The sequence below is a fragment of the Ixodes scapularis genome, unplaced genomic scaffold (assembly GCF_016920785.2).
Source record: "Ixodes scapularis isolate PalLabHiFi unplaced genomic scaffold, ASM1692078v2 PGA_scaffold44__24_contigs__length_19508400, whole genome shotgun sequence".
NCBI lineage: Eukaryota > Metazoa > Arthropoda > Arachnida > Ixodida > Ixodidae > Ixodes > Ixodes scapularis.
The window spans coordinates 6,376,681-6,392,091 of NW_024609873.1; positions in this window are offsets into that span (position 1 = coordinate 6,376,681).

Here is a 15,411-nt window from a genome sequence, read left to right on the forward strand (position 1 = left end):
TAGGTGCCGCTTCGCTCAGCTAATGGGAATTTAGGTGCCGTTTCGCTCAGTCAATACGAATTAAGGTGCCGCTTCGTTCAGCTAATGGGAATTTAGGTGCCGCTTTGCTCTGCTATTGGGAATTTAGGTGCCGTTTCGCTCAGCTAATGGGAATTTAGGTGCCGCTTCGCTCAGCTAATGGGAATTTAGGTGCCGTTTCGCTCAGTCAATACGAATTAAGGTGCCGCTTCGTTCAGCTAATGGGAATTTAGTTGCCGCTTTGCTCTGCTATTGGGAATTTAGGTGCCGTTTCGCTCAGCTAATGGGAATTTAGGTGCCGTTTCGCTCAGCCAATGGGAATTTAAGTGCCGCTTTGCTCTGCTATTGGGAATTTAGGTGCCGTTTCGCTCAGCCAATACGAATTAAGGTGCCGCTTCGCTCAGCTAATGGGAATTTAGGTGCCGCTTCGCTCAGCTAATGGGAATTTAGGTGCCGTTTCGCTCAGTCAATACGAATTAAGGTGCCGCTTCGTTCAGCTAATGGGAATTTAGGTGCCGCTTTGCTCTGCTATTGGGAATTTAGGTGCCGTTTCGCTCAGCTAATGGGAATTTAGGTGCCGCTTCGCTCAGCTAATGGGAATTTAGGTGCCGTTTCGCTCAGTCAATACGAATTAAGGTGCCGCTTCGTTCAGCTAATGGGAATTTAGGTGCCGCTTTGCTCTGCTATTGGGAATTTAGGTGCCGTTTCGCTCAGCTAATGGGAATTTAGGTGCCGTTTCGCTCAGCCAATGGGAATTTAAGTGCCGCTTTGCTCTGCTATTGGGAATTTAGGTGCCGTTTCGCTCAGCCAATACGAATTAAGGTGCCGCTTCGCTCAGCTAATGGGAATTTAGGTGCCGCTTCGCTCAGCTAATGGGAATTTAGGTGCCGTTTCGCTCAGTCAATACGAATTAAGGTGCCGCTTCGTTCAGCTAATGGGAATTTAGGTGCCGTTTCGCTCAGCCAATGGGAATTTAAGTGCCGCTTTGCTCTGCTATTGGGAATTTAGGTGCCGTTTCGCTCAGTCAATACGAATTAAGGTGCCGTTTCGCTCAGCTAATGGGAATTTAGGTGCCGTTTCGCTCAGTCAATACGAATTAAGGTGCCGTTTCGCTCAGCTAATGGGAATTTAGGTGCCGTTTCGCTCAGCCAATGGGAATTTAAGTGCCGCTTTGCTCTGCTATTGGGAATTTAGGTGCCGTTTCGCTCAGCCAATACGAATTAAGGTGCCGCTTCGCTCAGCTAATGGGAATTTAGGTGCCGCTTCGCTCAGCTAATGGGAATTTAGGTGCCGTTTCGCTCAGTCAATACGAATTAAGGTGCCGCTTCGTTCAGCTAATGGGAATTTAGGTGCCGCTTTGCTCTGCTATTGGGAATTTAGGTGCCGTTTCGCTCAGCTAATGGGAATTTAGGTGCCGTTTCGCTCAGCCAATGGGAATTTAAGTGCCGCTTTGCTCTGCTATTGGGAATTTAGGTGCCGTTTCGCTCAGCCAATACGAATTAAGGTGCCGCTTCGCTCAGCTAATGGGAATTTAGGTGCCGCTTCGCTCAGCTAATGGGAATTTAGGTGCCGTTTCGCTCAGTCAATACGAATTAAGGTGCCGCTTCGTTCAGCTAATGGGAATTTAGGTGCCGCTTTGCTCTGCTATTGGGAATTTAGGTGCCGTTTCGCTCAGCTAATGGGAATTTAGGTGCCGCTTCGCTCAGCTAATGGAAATTTAGGTGCCGTTTCGCTCAGTCAATACGAATTAAGGTGCCGCTTCGTTCAGCTAATGGGAATTTAGGTGCCGCTTTGCTCTGCTATTGGGAATTTAGGTGCCGTTTCGCTCAGCTAATGGGAATTTAGGTGCCGTTTCGCTCAGCCAATGGGAATTTAAGTGCCGCTTTGCTCTGCTATTGGGAATTTAGGTGCCGTTTCGCTCAGCCAATACGAATTAAGGTGCCGCTTCGCTCAGCTAATGGGAATTTAGGTGCCGCTTCGCTCAGCTAATGGGAATTTAGGTGCCGTTTCGCTCAGTCAATACGAATTAAGGTGCCGCTTCGTTCAGCTAATGGGAATTTAGGTGCCGCTTTGCTCTGCTATTGGGAATTTAGGTGCCGTTTCGCTCAGCTAATGGGAATTTAGGTGCCGCTTCGCTCAGCTAATGGGAATTTAGGTGCCGTTTCGCTCACTCAATACGAATTAAGGTGCCGCTTCGTTCAGCTAATGGGAATTTAGGTGCCGCTTTGCTCTGCTATTGGGAATTTAGGTGCCGTTTCGCTCAGCTAATGGGAATTTAGGTGCCGTTTCGCTCAGCCAATGGGAATTTAAGTGCCGCTTTGCTCTGCTATTGGGAATTTAGGTGCCGTTTCACTCAGCCAATACGAATTAAGGTGCCGCTTCGCTCAGCTAATGGGAATTTAGGTGCCGCTTCGCTCAGCTAATGGGAATTTAGGTGCCGTTTCGCTCAGTCAATACGAATTAAGGTGCCGCTTCGTTCAGCTAATGGGAATTTAGGTGCCGCTTTGCTCTGCTATTGGGAATTTAGGTGCCGTTTCGCTCAGCTAATGGGAATTTAGGTGCCGCTTCGCTCAGCTAATGGGAATTTAGGTGCCGTTTCGCTCAGTCAATACGAATTAAGGTGCCGCTTCGTTCAGCTAATGGGAATTTAGGTGCCGCTTTGCTCTGCTATTGGGAATTTAGGTGCCGTTTCGCTCAGCTAATAGGAATTTAGGTGCCGTTTCGCTCAGCCAATGGGAATTTAAGTGCCGCTTTGCTCTGCTATTGGGAATTTAGGTGCCGTTTCGCTCAGCCAATACGAATTAAGGTGCCGCTTCGCTCAGCTAATGGGAATTTAGGTGCCGCTTCGCTCAGCTAATGGGAATTTAGGTGCCGTTTCGCTCAGTCAATACGAATTAAGGTGCCGCTTCGTTCAGCTAATGGGAATTTAGGTGCCGCTTTGCTCTGCTATTGGGAATTTAGGTGCCGTTTCGCTCAGCTAATGGGAATTTAGGTGCCGCTTCGCTCAGCTAATGGGAATTTAGTTGCCGTTTCGCTCAGCCAATACGAATTAAGGTGCCGCTTCGTTCAGCTAATGGGAATTTAGGTGCCGCTTTGCTCTGCTATTGGGAATTTAGGTGCCGTTTCGCTCAGCTAATGGGAATTTAGGTGCCGCTTCGCTCAGCTAATGGGAATTTAGTTGCCGTTTCGCTCAGCCAATACGAATTAAGGTGCCGCTTCGTTCAGCTAATGGGAATTTAGGTGCCGCTTTGCTCTGCTATTGGGAATTTAGGTGCCGTTTCGCTCAGCTAATGGGAATTTAGGTGCCGTTTCGCTCAGCCAATGGGAATTTAAGTGCCGCTTTGCTCTGCTATTGGGAATTTAGGTGCCGTTTCGCTCAGCCAATACGAATTAAGGTGCCGCTTCGCTCAGCTAATGGGAATTTAGGTGCCGCTTCGCTCAGCTAATGGGAATTTAGGTGCCGTTTCGCTCAGTCAATACGAATTAAGGTGCCGCTTCGTTCAGCTAATGGGAATTTAGGTGCCGCTTTGCTCTGCTATTGGGAATTTAGGTGCCGTTTCGCTCAGCTAATGGGAATTTAGGTGCCGCTTCGCTCAGCTAATGGGAATTTAGTTGCCGTTTCGCTCAGCCAATACGAATTAAGGTGCCGCTTCGTTCAGCTAATGGGAATTTAGGTGCCGCTTTGCTCTGCTATTGGGAATTTAGGTGCCGTTTCGCTCAGCTAATGGGAATTTAGGTGCCGCTTCGCTCAGCTAATGGGAATTTAGTTGCCGTTTCGCTCAGCCAATACGAATTAAGGTGCCGCTTCGTTCAGCTAATGGGAATTTAGGTGCCGCTTTGCTCTGCTATTGGGAATTTAGGTGCCGTTTCGCTCAGCTAATGGGAATTTAGGTGCCGTTTCGCTCAGCCAATGGGAATTTAAGTGCCGCTTTGCTCTGCTATTGGGAATTTAGGTGCCGTTTCGCTCAGCCAATACGAATTAAGGTGCCGCTTCGCTCAGCTAATGGGAATTTAGGTGCCGCTTTGCTCAGCTAATGGGAATTGAGGTGCCGTTTCGCTCAGTCAATGGGAATTTAAGTGCCGCTTCGCTCAGGTAGTGGGAATTTAGGTGCCATTTCGGTCAGCCAATACGAATTAAGGTGTCACTTCGCTCAGCTAATGGGAATTTAGGTGCCGCTTCGCTCAGCTAACGGGAATTTAGGTGCCGTTTCGCTCAGCCAATGGGAATTTAAGTGCCGCTTTGCTCTGCTATTGGGAATTTAGGTGCCGTTTCGCTCAGCCAATACGAATTAAGGTGCCGCTTCGCTCAGCCAATGGGAATTTAAGTGCCGCTTTGCTCTGCTATTGGGAATTAAGGTGCCGCTTCGCTCAGCTAATGGGAATTTAGGTGCCGTTTCGCTCAGCCAATGGGAATTTAAGTGCCGCTTTGCTCTGCTATTGGGAATTTAGGTGCCGTTTCGCTCAGCCAATACGAATTAAGGTGCCGCTTCGTTCAGCTAATGGGAATTTAGGTGCCGTTTCGCTCAGCCAATGGGAATTTAAGTGCCGCTTTGCTCAGCTAATGGGAATTTAGTTGCCGTTTCGCTCAGCCAATGGGAATTTAAGTGCCGCTTTGCTCTGCTATTGGGAATTTAGGTGCCGTTTCGCTCAGCCAATACGAATTAAGGTGCCGCTTCGTTCAGCTAATGGGAATTTAGGTGCCGTTTCGCTCAGCCAATGGGAATTTAAGTGCCGCTTTGCTCTGCTATTGGGAATTTAGGTGCCGTTTCGCTCATCCAATACGAATTAAGGTGCCGCTTCGCTCAGCCAATGGGAATTTAAGTGCCGCTTTGCTCTGCTATTGGGAATTTAGGTGCCGTTTCGCTCAGCCAATACGAATTAAGGTGCCGTTTCGCTCAGCTAATGGGAATTTAGGTGCCGCTTCGCTCAGCTAATGGGAATTTAGTTGCCGTTTCGCTCAGCCAATACGAATTAAGGTGCCGCTTCGTTCAGCTAATGGGAATTTAGGTGCCGCTTTGCTCTGCTATTGGGAATTTAGGTGCCGTTTCGCTCAGCTAATGGGAATTTAGGTGCCGTTTCGCTCAGCCAATGGGAATTTAAGTGCCGCTTTGCTCTGCTATTGGGAATTTAGGTGCCGTTTCGCTCAGCCAATACGAATTAAGGTGCCGCTTCGCTCAGCTAATGGGAATTTAGGTGCCGCTTCGCTCAGCTAATGGGAATTGAGGTGCCGTTTCGCTCAGTCAATGGGAATTTAAGTGCCGCTTCGCTCAGGTAGTGGGAATTTAGGTGCCATTTCGGTCAGCCAATACGAATTAAGGTGTCACTTCGCTCAGCTAATGGGAATTTAGGTGCGCTTCGCTCAGCTAACGGGAATTTAGGTGCCGTTTCGCTCAGCCAATGGGAATTTAAGTGCCGCTTTGCTCTGCTATTGGGAATTTAGGTGCCGTTTCGCTCAGCCAATACGAATTAAGGTGCCGCTTCGCTCAGCCAATGGGAATTTAAGTGCCGCTTTGCTCTGCTATTGGGAATTAAGGTGCCGCTTCGCTCAGCTAATGGGAATTTAGGTGCCGTTTCGCTCAGCCAATGGGAATTTAAGTGCCGCTTTGCTCTGCTATTGGGAATTTAGGTGCCGTTTCGCTCAGCCAATACGAATTAAGGTGCCGCTTCGTTCAGCTAATGGGAATTTAGGTGCCATTTCGCTCAGCCAATGGGAATTTAAGTGCCGCTTCGCTCAGCTAATGGGAATTTAGTTGCCGTTTCGCTCAGCCAATGGGAATTTAAGTGCCGCTTTGCTCTGCTATTGGGAATTTAGGTGCCGTTTCGCTCAGCCAATACGAATTAAGGTGCCGCTTCGTTCAGCTAATGGGAATTTAGGTGCCGTTTCGCTCAGCCAATGGGAATTTAAGTGCCGCTTTGCTCTGCTATTGGGAATTTAGGTGCCGTTTCGCTCATCCAATACGAATTAAGGTGCCGCTTCGCTCAGCCAATGGGAATTTAAGTGCCGCTTTGCTCTGCTATTGGGAATTAAGGTGCCGCTTCGCTCAGCTAATGGGAATTTAGGTGCCGTTTCGCTCAGCCAATGGGAATTTAAGTGCCGCTTTGCTCTGCTATTGGGAATTTAGGTGCCGTTTCGCTCAGCCAATACGAATTAAGGTGCCGCTTCGCTCAGCCAATGGGAATTTAAGTGCCGCTTTGCTCTGCTATTGGGAATTAAGGTGCCGCTTCGCTCAGCTAATGGGAATTTAGGTGCCGTTTCGCTCAGCCAACGGGAATTTAAGTGCCGCTTTGCTCTGCTATTGGGAATTTAGGTGCCGTTTCGCTCAGCCAATACGAATTAAGGTGCCGCTTCGCTCAGCCAATGGGAATTTAAGTGCCGCTTTGCTCTGCTATTGGGAATTAAGGTGCCGCTTCGCTCAGCTAATGGGAATTTAGGTGCCGTTTCGCTCAGCCAATGGGAATTTAAGTGCCGCTTTGCTCTGCTATTGGGAATTTAGGTGCCGTTTCGCTCAGCCAATACGAATTAAGGTGCCGCTTCGTTCAGCTAATGGGAATTTAGGTGCCGCTTCGCTCAGCTAACGGGAATTTAGGTGCCGTTTCGGTCAGCCAATGGGAATTTAAGTGCCGCTTTGCTCTGCTATTGGGAATTTAGGTGCCGTTTCGCTCAGCCAATACGAATTAAGGTGCCGCTTCGCTCAGCCAATGGGAATTTAAGTGCCGCTTTGCTCTGCTATTGGGAATTAAGGTGCCGCTTCGCTCAGCTAATGGGAATTTAGGTGCCGTTTCGCTCAGCCAATGGGAATTTAAGTGCCGCTTTGCTCTGCTATTGGGAATTTAGGTGCCGTTTCGCTCAGCCAATACGAATTAAGGTGCCGCTTCGTTCAGCTAATGGGAATTTAGGTGCCGCTTCGCTCAGCTAACGGGAATTTAGGTGCCATTTCGGTCAGCCAATGGGAATTTAAGTGCCGCTTTGCTCTGCTATTCGGAATTTAGGTGCCGTTTCGCTCAGCCAATACGAATTAAGGTGCCGCTTCGCTCAGCCAATGGGAATTTAAGTGCCGCTTTGCTCTGCTATTGGGAATTAAGGTGCCGCTTCGCTCAGCTAATGGGAATTTAGGTGCCGTTTCGCTCAGCCAATGGGAATTTAAGTGCCGCTTTGCTCTGCTATTGGGAATTTAGGTGCCATTTCGGTCAGCCAATACGAATTAAGGTGTCACTTCGCTCAGCTAATGGGAATTTAGGTGCCGCTTCGCTCAGCTAACGGGAATTTAGGTGCCGTTTCGCTCAGCCAATGGGAATTTAAGTGCCGCTTTGCTCTGCTATTGGGAATTTAGGTGCCGTTTCGCTCAGCCAATACGAATTAAGGTGCCGCTTCGCTCAGCCAATGGGAATTTAAGTGCCGCTTTGCTCTGCTATTGGGAATTAAGGTGCCGCTTCGCTCAGCTAATGGGAATTTAGGTGCCGTTTCGCTCAGCCAATGGGAATTTAAGTGCCGCTTTGCTCTGCTATTGGGAATTTAGGTGCCGTTTCGCTCAGCCAATACGAATTAAGGTGCTGCTTCGTTCAGCTAATGGGAATTTAGGTGCCGTTTCGCTCAGCCAATGGGAATTTAAGTGCCGCTTCGCTCAGCAAATGGGAATTTAGTTGCCGTTTCGCTCAGCCAATGGGAATTTAAGTGCCGCTTTGCTCTGCTATTGGGAATTTAGGTGCCGTTTCGCTCAGCCAATACGAATTAAGGTGCCGTTTCGTTCAGCTAATGGGAATTTAGGTGCCGTTTCGCTCAGCCAATGGGAATTTAAGTGCCGCTTTGCTCTGCTATTGGGAATTTAGGTGCCGTTTCGCTCAGCCAATACGAATTAAGGTGCCGCTTCGCTCAGCCAATGGGAATTTAAGTGCCGCTTTGCTCTGCTATTGGGAATTAAGGTGCCGCTTCGCTCAGCTAATGGGAATTTAGGTGCCGTTTCGCTCAGCCAATGGGAATTTAAGTGCCGCTTTGCTCTGCTATTCGGAATTTAGGTGCCGTTTCGCTCAGCCAATACGAATTAAGGTGCCGCTTCGTTCAGCTAATGGGAATTTAGGTGCCGTTTCGCTCAGCCAATGGGAATTTAGGTGCCGCTTCGCTCAGCTAATGGGAATTTAGTTGCCGTTTCGCTCAGCCAATACGAATTAAGGTGCCGCTTCGTTCAGCTAATGGGAATTTAGGTGCCGCTTTGCTCTGCTATTGGGAATTTAGGTGCCGTTTCGCTCAGCTAATGGGAATTTAGGTGCCGTTTCGCTCAGCCAATACGAATTAAGGTGCCGCTTCGCTCAGCTAATGGGAATTTAGGTGCCGCTTCGCTCAGCTAATGGGAATTTAGGTGCCGTTTCGCTCAGTCAATACGAATTAAGGTGCCGCTTCGTTCAGCTAATGGGAATTTAGGTGCCGCTTTGCTCTGCTATTGGGAATTTAGGTGCCGTTTCGCTCAGCTAATGGGAATTTAGGTGCCGCTTCGCTCAGCTAATGGGAATTTAGTTGCCGTTTCGCTCAGCCAATACGAATTAAGGTGCCGCTTCGTTCAGCTAATGGGAATTTAGGTGCCGCTTTGCTCTGCTATTGGGAATTTAGGTGCCGTTTCGCTCAGCTAATGGGAATTTAGGTGCCGCTTCGCTCAGCTAATGGGAATTTAGTTGCCGTTTCGCTCAGCCAATACGAATTAAGGTGCCGCTTCGTTCAGCTAATGGGAATTTAGGTGCCGCTTTGCTCTGCTATTGGGAATTTAGGTGCCGTTTCGCTCAGCCAATACGAATTAAGGTGCCGCTTCGCTCAGCTAATGGGAATTTAGGTGCCGCTTCGCTCAGCTAATGGGAATTTAGGTGCCGTTTCGCTCAGTCAATGGGAATTTAAGTGCCGCTTCGCTCAGGTAGTGGGAATTTAGGTGCCATTTCGGTCAGCCAATACGAATTAAGGTGTCACTTCGCTCAGCTAATGGGAATTTAGGTGCCGCTTCGCTCAGCTAACGGGAATTTAGGTGCCGTTTCGCTCAGCCAATGGGAATTTAAGTGCCGCTTTGCTCTGCTATTGGGAATTTAGGTGCCGTTTCGCTCAGCCAATACGAATTAAGGTGCTGCTTCGCTCAGCCAATGGGAATTTAAGTGCCGCTTTGCTCTGCTATTGGGAATTAAGGTGCCGCTTCGCTCAGCTAATGGGAATTTAGGTGCCGTTTCGCTCAGCCAATGGGAATTTAAGTGCCGCTTTGCTCTGCTATTGGGAATTTAGGTGCCGTTTCGCTCAGCCAATACGAATTAAGGTGCCGCTTCGCTCAGCTAATGGGAATTTAGGTGCCGCTTCGCTCAGCTAACGGGAATTTAGGTGCCATTTCGCTCAGCCAATACGAATTAAGGTGCCACTTCGCTCAGCTAATGGGAATTTAGGTGCCGTTTTGCTCAGTCAATGGAAATTCAGGTGCCGCTTTGCTCAGCTAAAGGGAATTTAGGGGCCGTTTCGCTCAGCCAATGGGAATTTAGGTGCCGCTTCGCTCAGCTAATGGGAATTTAGGTGCCGTTTCGCTCAGTCAATGGAAATGCAGGTGCCGCTTCGCTCAGCTGAAGGGAATTTAGGTGCCGTTTCGCTCAGCCCATAGGAATTAAGGTGCCGCTTCGCTCAGCTAACGGGAATTTAGGTGCCGTTTCGCTCAGTCAATGGAAATTCAGGTGCCGCTTCGCTCAGCTAAAGGGAATTTAGGTGCCGTTTCGCTTAGCCAATGAGAATTTAGGTGCCGCTTCGCTCAGCTAATGGGAATTTAGGTGCCGTTTCGCTCAGTCAATGTAAATTCAGGTGCCACTTCGCTCAGCTAAAGGGAATTTAGGTGCCGTTTTGCTCAGCCAATGAAAATTTAGGTGCCGCTTCGCTCAGCTAATGGGAATTTAGGTGCCGTTTCGCTCAGCCAATGGGAATTTAGGTGCCGCTTCGCTCAGCTAAAGGGAATTTACGTGCCGTTTCGCTCAGTCAATGGAAATTCAGGCGCCGCCTCGCTCAGCTAAAGGGAATTTAGGTGCCGTTTCGCTCAGCCAATGGAAATTTAGGTGCCGCTAGGCTCAGCTAATGGGAATTTAGGTGCCGTTTCGCTCAGTCAATGGAAATTCAGGTGCCGCTTCGCTCAGCTAATGGGAATTTAGGTGCCGTTTCGCTCAGTCAATGAAAATTCAGGTGCCGCTTCGCTCAGCTAAAGGGAATTTAGGTGCTTTTTCGCTCAGTCAATGGAAATTCAGGTGCCGCTTCGCTCAGCTAATGGGAATTTAGGTACCATTTCGCTCAGCCAATGGGAATTTAGGTGCCGCTTCGCTCAGCTAAAGGGAATTTACGTGCCGTTTCGCTCAGTCAATGGAAATTCAGGCGCCGCCTCGCTCAGCTAAAGGGAATTTAGGTGCCGTTTCGCTCAGCCAACGGGAATTTAGGTGCCGCTTCGCTCAGCTAATGGGAATTTAGGTGCCGTTTCGCTCAGTCAATGGGAATTTAAGTGCCGCTTCGCTCAGGTAGTGGGAATTTAGGTGCCATTTCGGTCAGCCAATACGAGTTAAGGTGTCACTTCGCTCAGCTAATGGGAATTTAGGTGCCGCTTCGCTCAGCTAACGGGAATTTAGGTGCCGTTTCGCTCAGCCAATGGGAATTTAAGTGCCGCTTTGCTCTGCTATTGGGAATTTAGGTGCCGTTTCGCTCAGCCAATACGAATTAAGGTGCTGCTTCGCTCAGCCAATGGGAATTTAAGTGCCGCTTTGCTCTGCTATTGGGAATTAAGGTGCCGCTTCGCTCAGCTAATGGGAATTTAGGTGCCGTTTCGCTCAGCCAATGGGAATTTAAGTGGCGCTTTGCTCTGCTATTGGGAATTTAGGTGCCGTTTCGCTCAGCCAATACGAATTAAGGTGCCGCTTCGCTCAGCTAATGGGAATTTAGGTGCCGCTTCGCTCAGCTAACGGGAATTTAGGTGCCATTTCGCTCAGCCAATACGAATTAAGGTGCCACTTCGCTCAGCTAATGGGAATTTAGGTGCCGTTTTGCTCAGTCAATGGAAATTCAGGTGCCGCTTTGCTCAGCTAAAGGGAATTTAGGGGCCGTTTCGCTCAGCCAATGGGAATTTAGGTGCCGCTTCGCTCAGCTAATGGGAATTTAGGTGCCGTTTCGCTCAGTCAATGGAAATGCAGGTGCCGCTTCGCTCAGCTGAAGGGAATTTAGGTGCCGTTTCGCTCAGCCCATACGAATTAAGGTGCCGCTTCGCTCAGCTAACGGGAATTTAGGTGCCGTTTCGCTCAGTCAATGGAAATTCAGGTGCCGCTTCGCTCAGCTAAAGGGAATTTAGGTGCCGTTTCGCTTAGCCAATGAGAATTTAGGTGCCGCTTCGCTCAGCTAATGGGAATTTAGGTGCCGTTTCGCTCAGTCAATGTAAATTCAGGTGCCACTTCGCTCAGCTAAAGGGAATTTAGGTGCCGTTTTGCTCAGCCAATGAAAATTTAGGTGCCGCTTCGCTCAGCTAATGGGAATTTAGGTGCCGTTTCGCTCAGCCAATGGGAATTTAGGTGCCGCTTCGCTCAGCTAAAGGGAATTTACGTGCCGTTTCGCTCAGTCAATGGAAATTCAGGCGCCGCCTCGCTCAGCTAAAGGGAATTTAGGTGCCGTTTCGCTCAGCCAATGGAAATTTAGGTGCCGCTAGGCTCAGCTAATGGGAATTTAGGTGCCGTTTCGCTCAGTCAATGGAAATTCAGGTGCCGCTTCGCTCAGCTAATGGGAATTTAGGTGCCGTTTCGCTCAGTCAATGAAAATTCAGGTGCCGCTTCGCTCAGCTAAAGGGAATTTAGGTGCTTTTTCGCTCAGTCAATGGAAATTCAGGTGCCGCTTCGCTCAGCTAATGGGAATTTAGGTACCATTTCGCTCAGCCAATGGGAATTTAGGTGCCGCTTCGCTCAGCTAAAGGGAATTTACGTGCCGTTTCGCTCAGTCAATGGAAATTCAGGCGCCGCCTCGCTCAGCTAAAGGGAATTTAGGTGCCGTTTCGCTCAGCCAACGGGAATTTAGGTGCCGCTTCGCTCAGCTAAAGGGAATTTACGTGCCGTTTCGCTCAGTCAATGGAAATTCAGGCGCCGCCTCGCTCAGCTAAAGGGAATTTAGGTACCATTTCGCTCAGCCAATGGGAATTTAGGTGCCGCTTCGCTCAGCTAAAGGGAATTTACGTGCCGTTTCGCTCAGTCAATGGAAACTCAGGTGCCGCTTCGCTCAGCTAAAGGGAATTTAGGTACCATTTCGCTCAGCCAATGGGAATTTAGGTGCCGCTTCGCTCAGCTAAATGGAATTTACGTGCCGTTTCGCTCAGTCAATGGAAATTCAGGCGCCGCCTCGCTCAGCTAAAGGGAATTTAGGTGCCGTTTCGCTCAGCCAATGGAAATTTAGGTGCCGCTTCGCTCAGCTAATGGGAATTTAGGTGCCGTTTCGCTCAGTCAATGGAAATTCAGGTGCCGCTTCGCTCAGCTAATGGGAATTTAGGTGCCGTTTCGCTCAGTCAATGAAAATTCAGGTGCCGCTTCGCTCAGCTAAAGGGAATTTAGGTGCTTTTTCGCTCAGTCAATGGAAATTCAGGTGCCGCTTCGCTCAGCTAATGGGAATTTAGGTGCCGTTTCGCTCAGTCAATGGAAATTCAGGTGCCGCTTCGCTCAGCTAATGGGAATTTAGGTGCCGTTTCGCTCAGCTAATGGGAATTTAGGTGCCGTTTCGCTCAGTCAATGGAAATTCAGGTGCGGCTTCGCTCAGCTAAAGGGAATTTAGGTGCCGTTTCGCTCAGCTAATGGGAATTTAGGTGCCGTTTCGCTCAGTCAATGGAAATTCAGGTGCCGCTTTGCTCAGCTAATGGGAATTTAGGTGCCGTTTCGCTCAGCTAATGGGAATTTAGGTGCCGTTTCGCTCAGTCAATGGAAATTTAGGTGCCGCTTCGCTCAGCTAAAGGGAATTTAGGTGCCGTTTCGCTCAGTCAATGGAAATTCAGGTGCCGCTTCGCTCAGCTAAAGGGAATTTAGGTGCCGTTTCGCTCAGCTAAAGGGAATTTAGGTGCCGTTTCGCTCAGTCAATGGAAATTCAGGTGCCGCTTCGCTCAGCTAATGGGAATTTAGGTGCCGTTTCGCTCAGCTAATGGGAATTTAGGTGCCGTTTCGCTCAGTCAATGGAAATTTAGGTGCCGCTTCGCTCAGCTAATGGGAATTTAGGTGCCGCTTCGCTCAGTCAATGGAAATTTAGGTGCCGCTTCGCTCAGCTAAAGGGAATTTAGGTGCCGTTTCGCTCAGACAATGGAAATTCAGGTGCCGCTTCGCTCAGCTAATGGGAATTTAGGTGCCGTTTCGCTCAGTCTATGGAAATTCAGGTGCCGCTTCGCTCAGCTAAAGGGAATTTAGGTGCTTTTTCGCTCAGTCAATGGAAATTCAGGTGCCGCTTCGCTCAGCTAAAGGGAATTTAGGTGCCGTTTCGCTCAGCCAATGGAAATTTAGGTGCCGCTTCCCTCAGCTAATGGGAATTTAGGTGCCGTTTCGCTCAGTCAATGGAAATTCAGGTGCCGCTTCGCTCAGCTAAAGAGAATTTTGGTGCCGTTTCGCTCAGTCAATGGAAATTGAGGTGCCGCTTCGCTCAGCTAAAGGGAATTTAGGTGCCGTTTCGCTCAGCCAATGGAAATTCAGGTGCCGCTTCGCTCAGCTAAAGGGAATTTAGGTGCCGTTTCGCTCAGTCAATGGAAATTCAGGTGCCGCTTCGCTCAGCTAATGGGAATTCAGGTGCCGTTTCGCTCAGTGAATGGAAATTCAGGTGCCGCTTCGCTCAGCTAAAGGGAATTTAGGTGCCGTTTCGCTTAGCCAATGGGAATTTAGGTGCCGCTTCGCTCAGCTAAAGGGAATTTAGGTGCCGTTTCACTCAGCCAATGGGAATTTAGGTGCCGCTTCGCTCAGCTAATGGGAATTTAGGTGCCGTTTTGCTCAGTCAATGGAAATTCAGGTGCCGCTTCGCTCAGCTAAAGGGAGTTTAGGTGCCCTTTCGCTCAGCTAATGGGAATTTAGGTGCCGTTTCGCTCAGCTAATGGGAATTTAGGTGCCGCTTCGCTCAGCTAATGGGAATTTAGGTGCTGTTTCGCTCAGCTAATGGGAATTTAGGTGCCGCTTCGCTCAGCTAATGGGAATATAGGTGCCGTTTCGCTCAGCCAATGGGAATTTAAGTGCCGCTTCGCTGAGCTAATGGGAATTTAGGTGCCATTTAGCTCAGCCAATAGGAATTAAGGTGCCGCTTCGCTCAGCTAATGGGAATTTAGGTGCCGTTTCGCTCAGTCAATGTAAATTCAGGTGCCGCTTCGCTCAGCTAAAGGAAATTTAGGTGCCGTTTCGCTGAGCCAATGGAAATTTAGGTGCCGCTTCGCTCAGCTAATGGGAATTTAGGTGCCGTTTCGCTCAGTCAATGGAAACTCAGGTGCCGCTTCGCTCAGCTAAAGGGAATTTAGGTGCCGTTTCGCTCAGCCAATGGGAATTTAGGTGCCGCATCACTCAGCTAAAGGGAATTTAGGTGCCGTTTCGCTCAGTCAATGGAAATTCAGGCGCCGCTTCGCTCAGCTAAAGGGAATTTAGGTGCTATTTCGCTCAGTCAATGGAAATTCAGGTGCCGCTTCGCTCAGCTAATGGGAATTTAGGTGCCATTTCTCTCAGCCAATGGAAATTTAGGTGCCGCTTCGCTCAGCTAATGGGAATTTAGGTGCCGTTTCGCTCAGTCAATGGAAATTCAGGTGCCACTTCGCTCAGCTAAAGGGAATTTAGGTGCTTTTTCGCTCAGTCAATGGAAATTCAGGTGCCGCTTCGCTCAGCTAAAGGGAATTTAGGTGCCGTTTCGCGCAGCCAATGGAAATTTAGGTGCCGCTTCGCTCAGCTAATGGGAATTTAGGTGCCGTTTCGCTCAGTCAATGGAAATTCAGGTGCCGCTTCGCTCAGCTAAAGGGAATTTAGGTGCCGTTTCGCTCAGTCAATGGAAACTCAGGTGCCGCTTCGCTCAGCTAAAGGGAATTTAGGTGCCGTTTCGCTCAGCCAATGGGAATTTAGGTGCCGCTTCGCTCAGCTAAAGGGAATTTAGGTGCCGTTTCGCTCAGCCAATGGAAATTTAGGTGCCGCTTCGCTCAGCTAATGGGAATTTAGGTGCCGTTTCGCTCAGTCAATGGAAATTCAGGTGCCACTTCGCTCAGCTAAAGGGAATTTAGGTGCTTTTTCGCTCAGTCAATGGAAATTCAGGTGCCGCTTTGCTCAGCTAAAGGGAATTTAGGTGCCGTTTCGCTCAGCCAATGGAAATTTAGGTGCCGCTTCGCTCAGCTAGTGGGAATTTAGGTGCCGTTTCGCTCAGTCAATGGAACTTCAGGT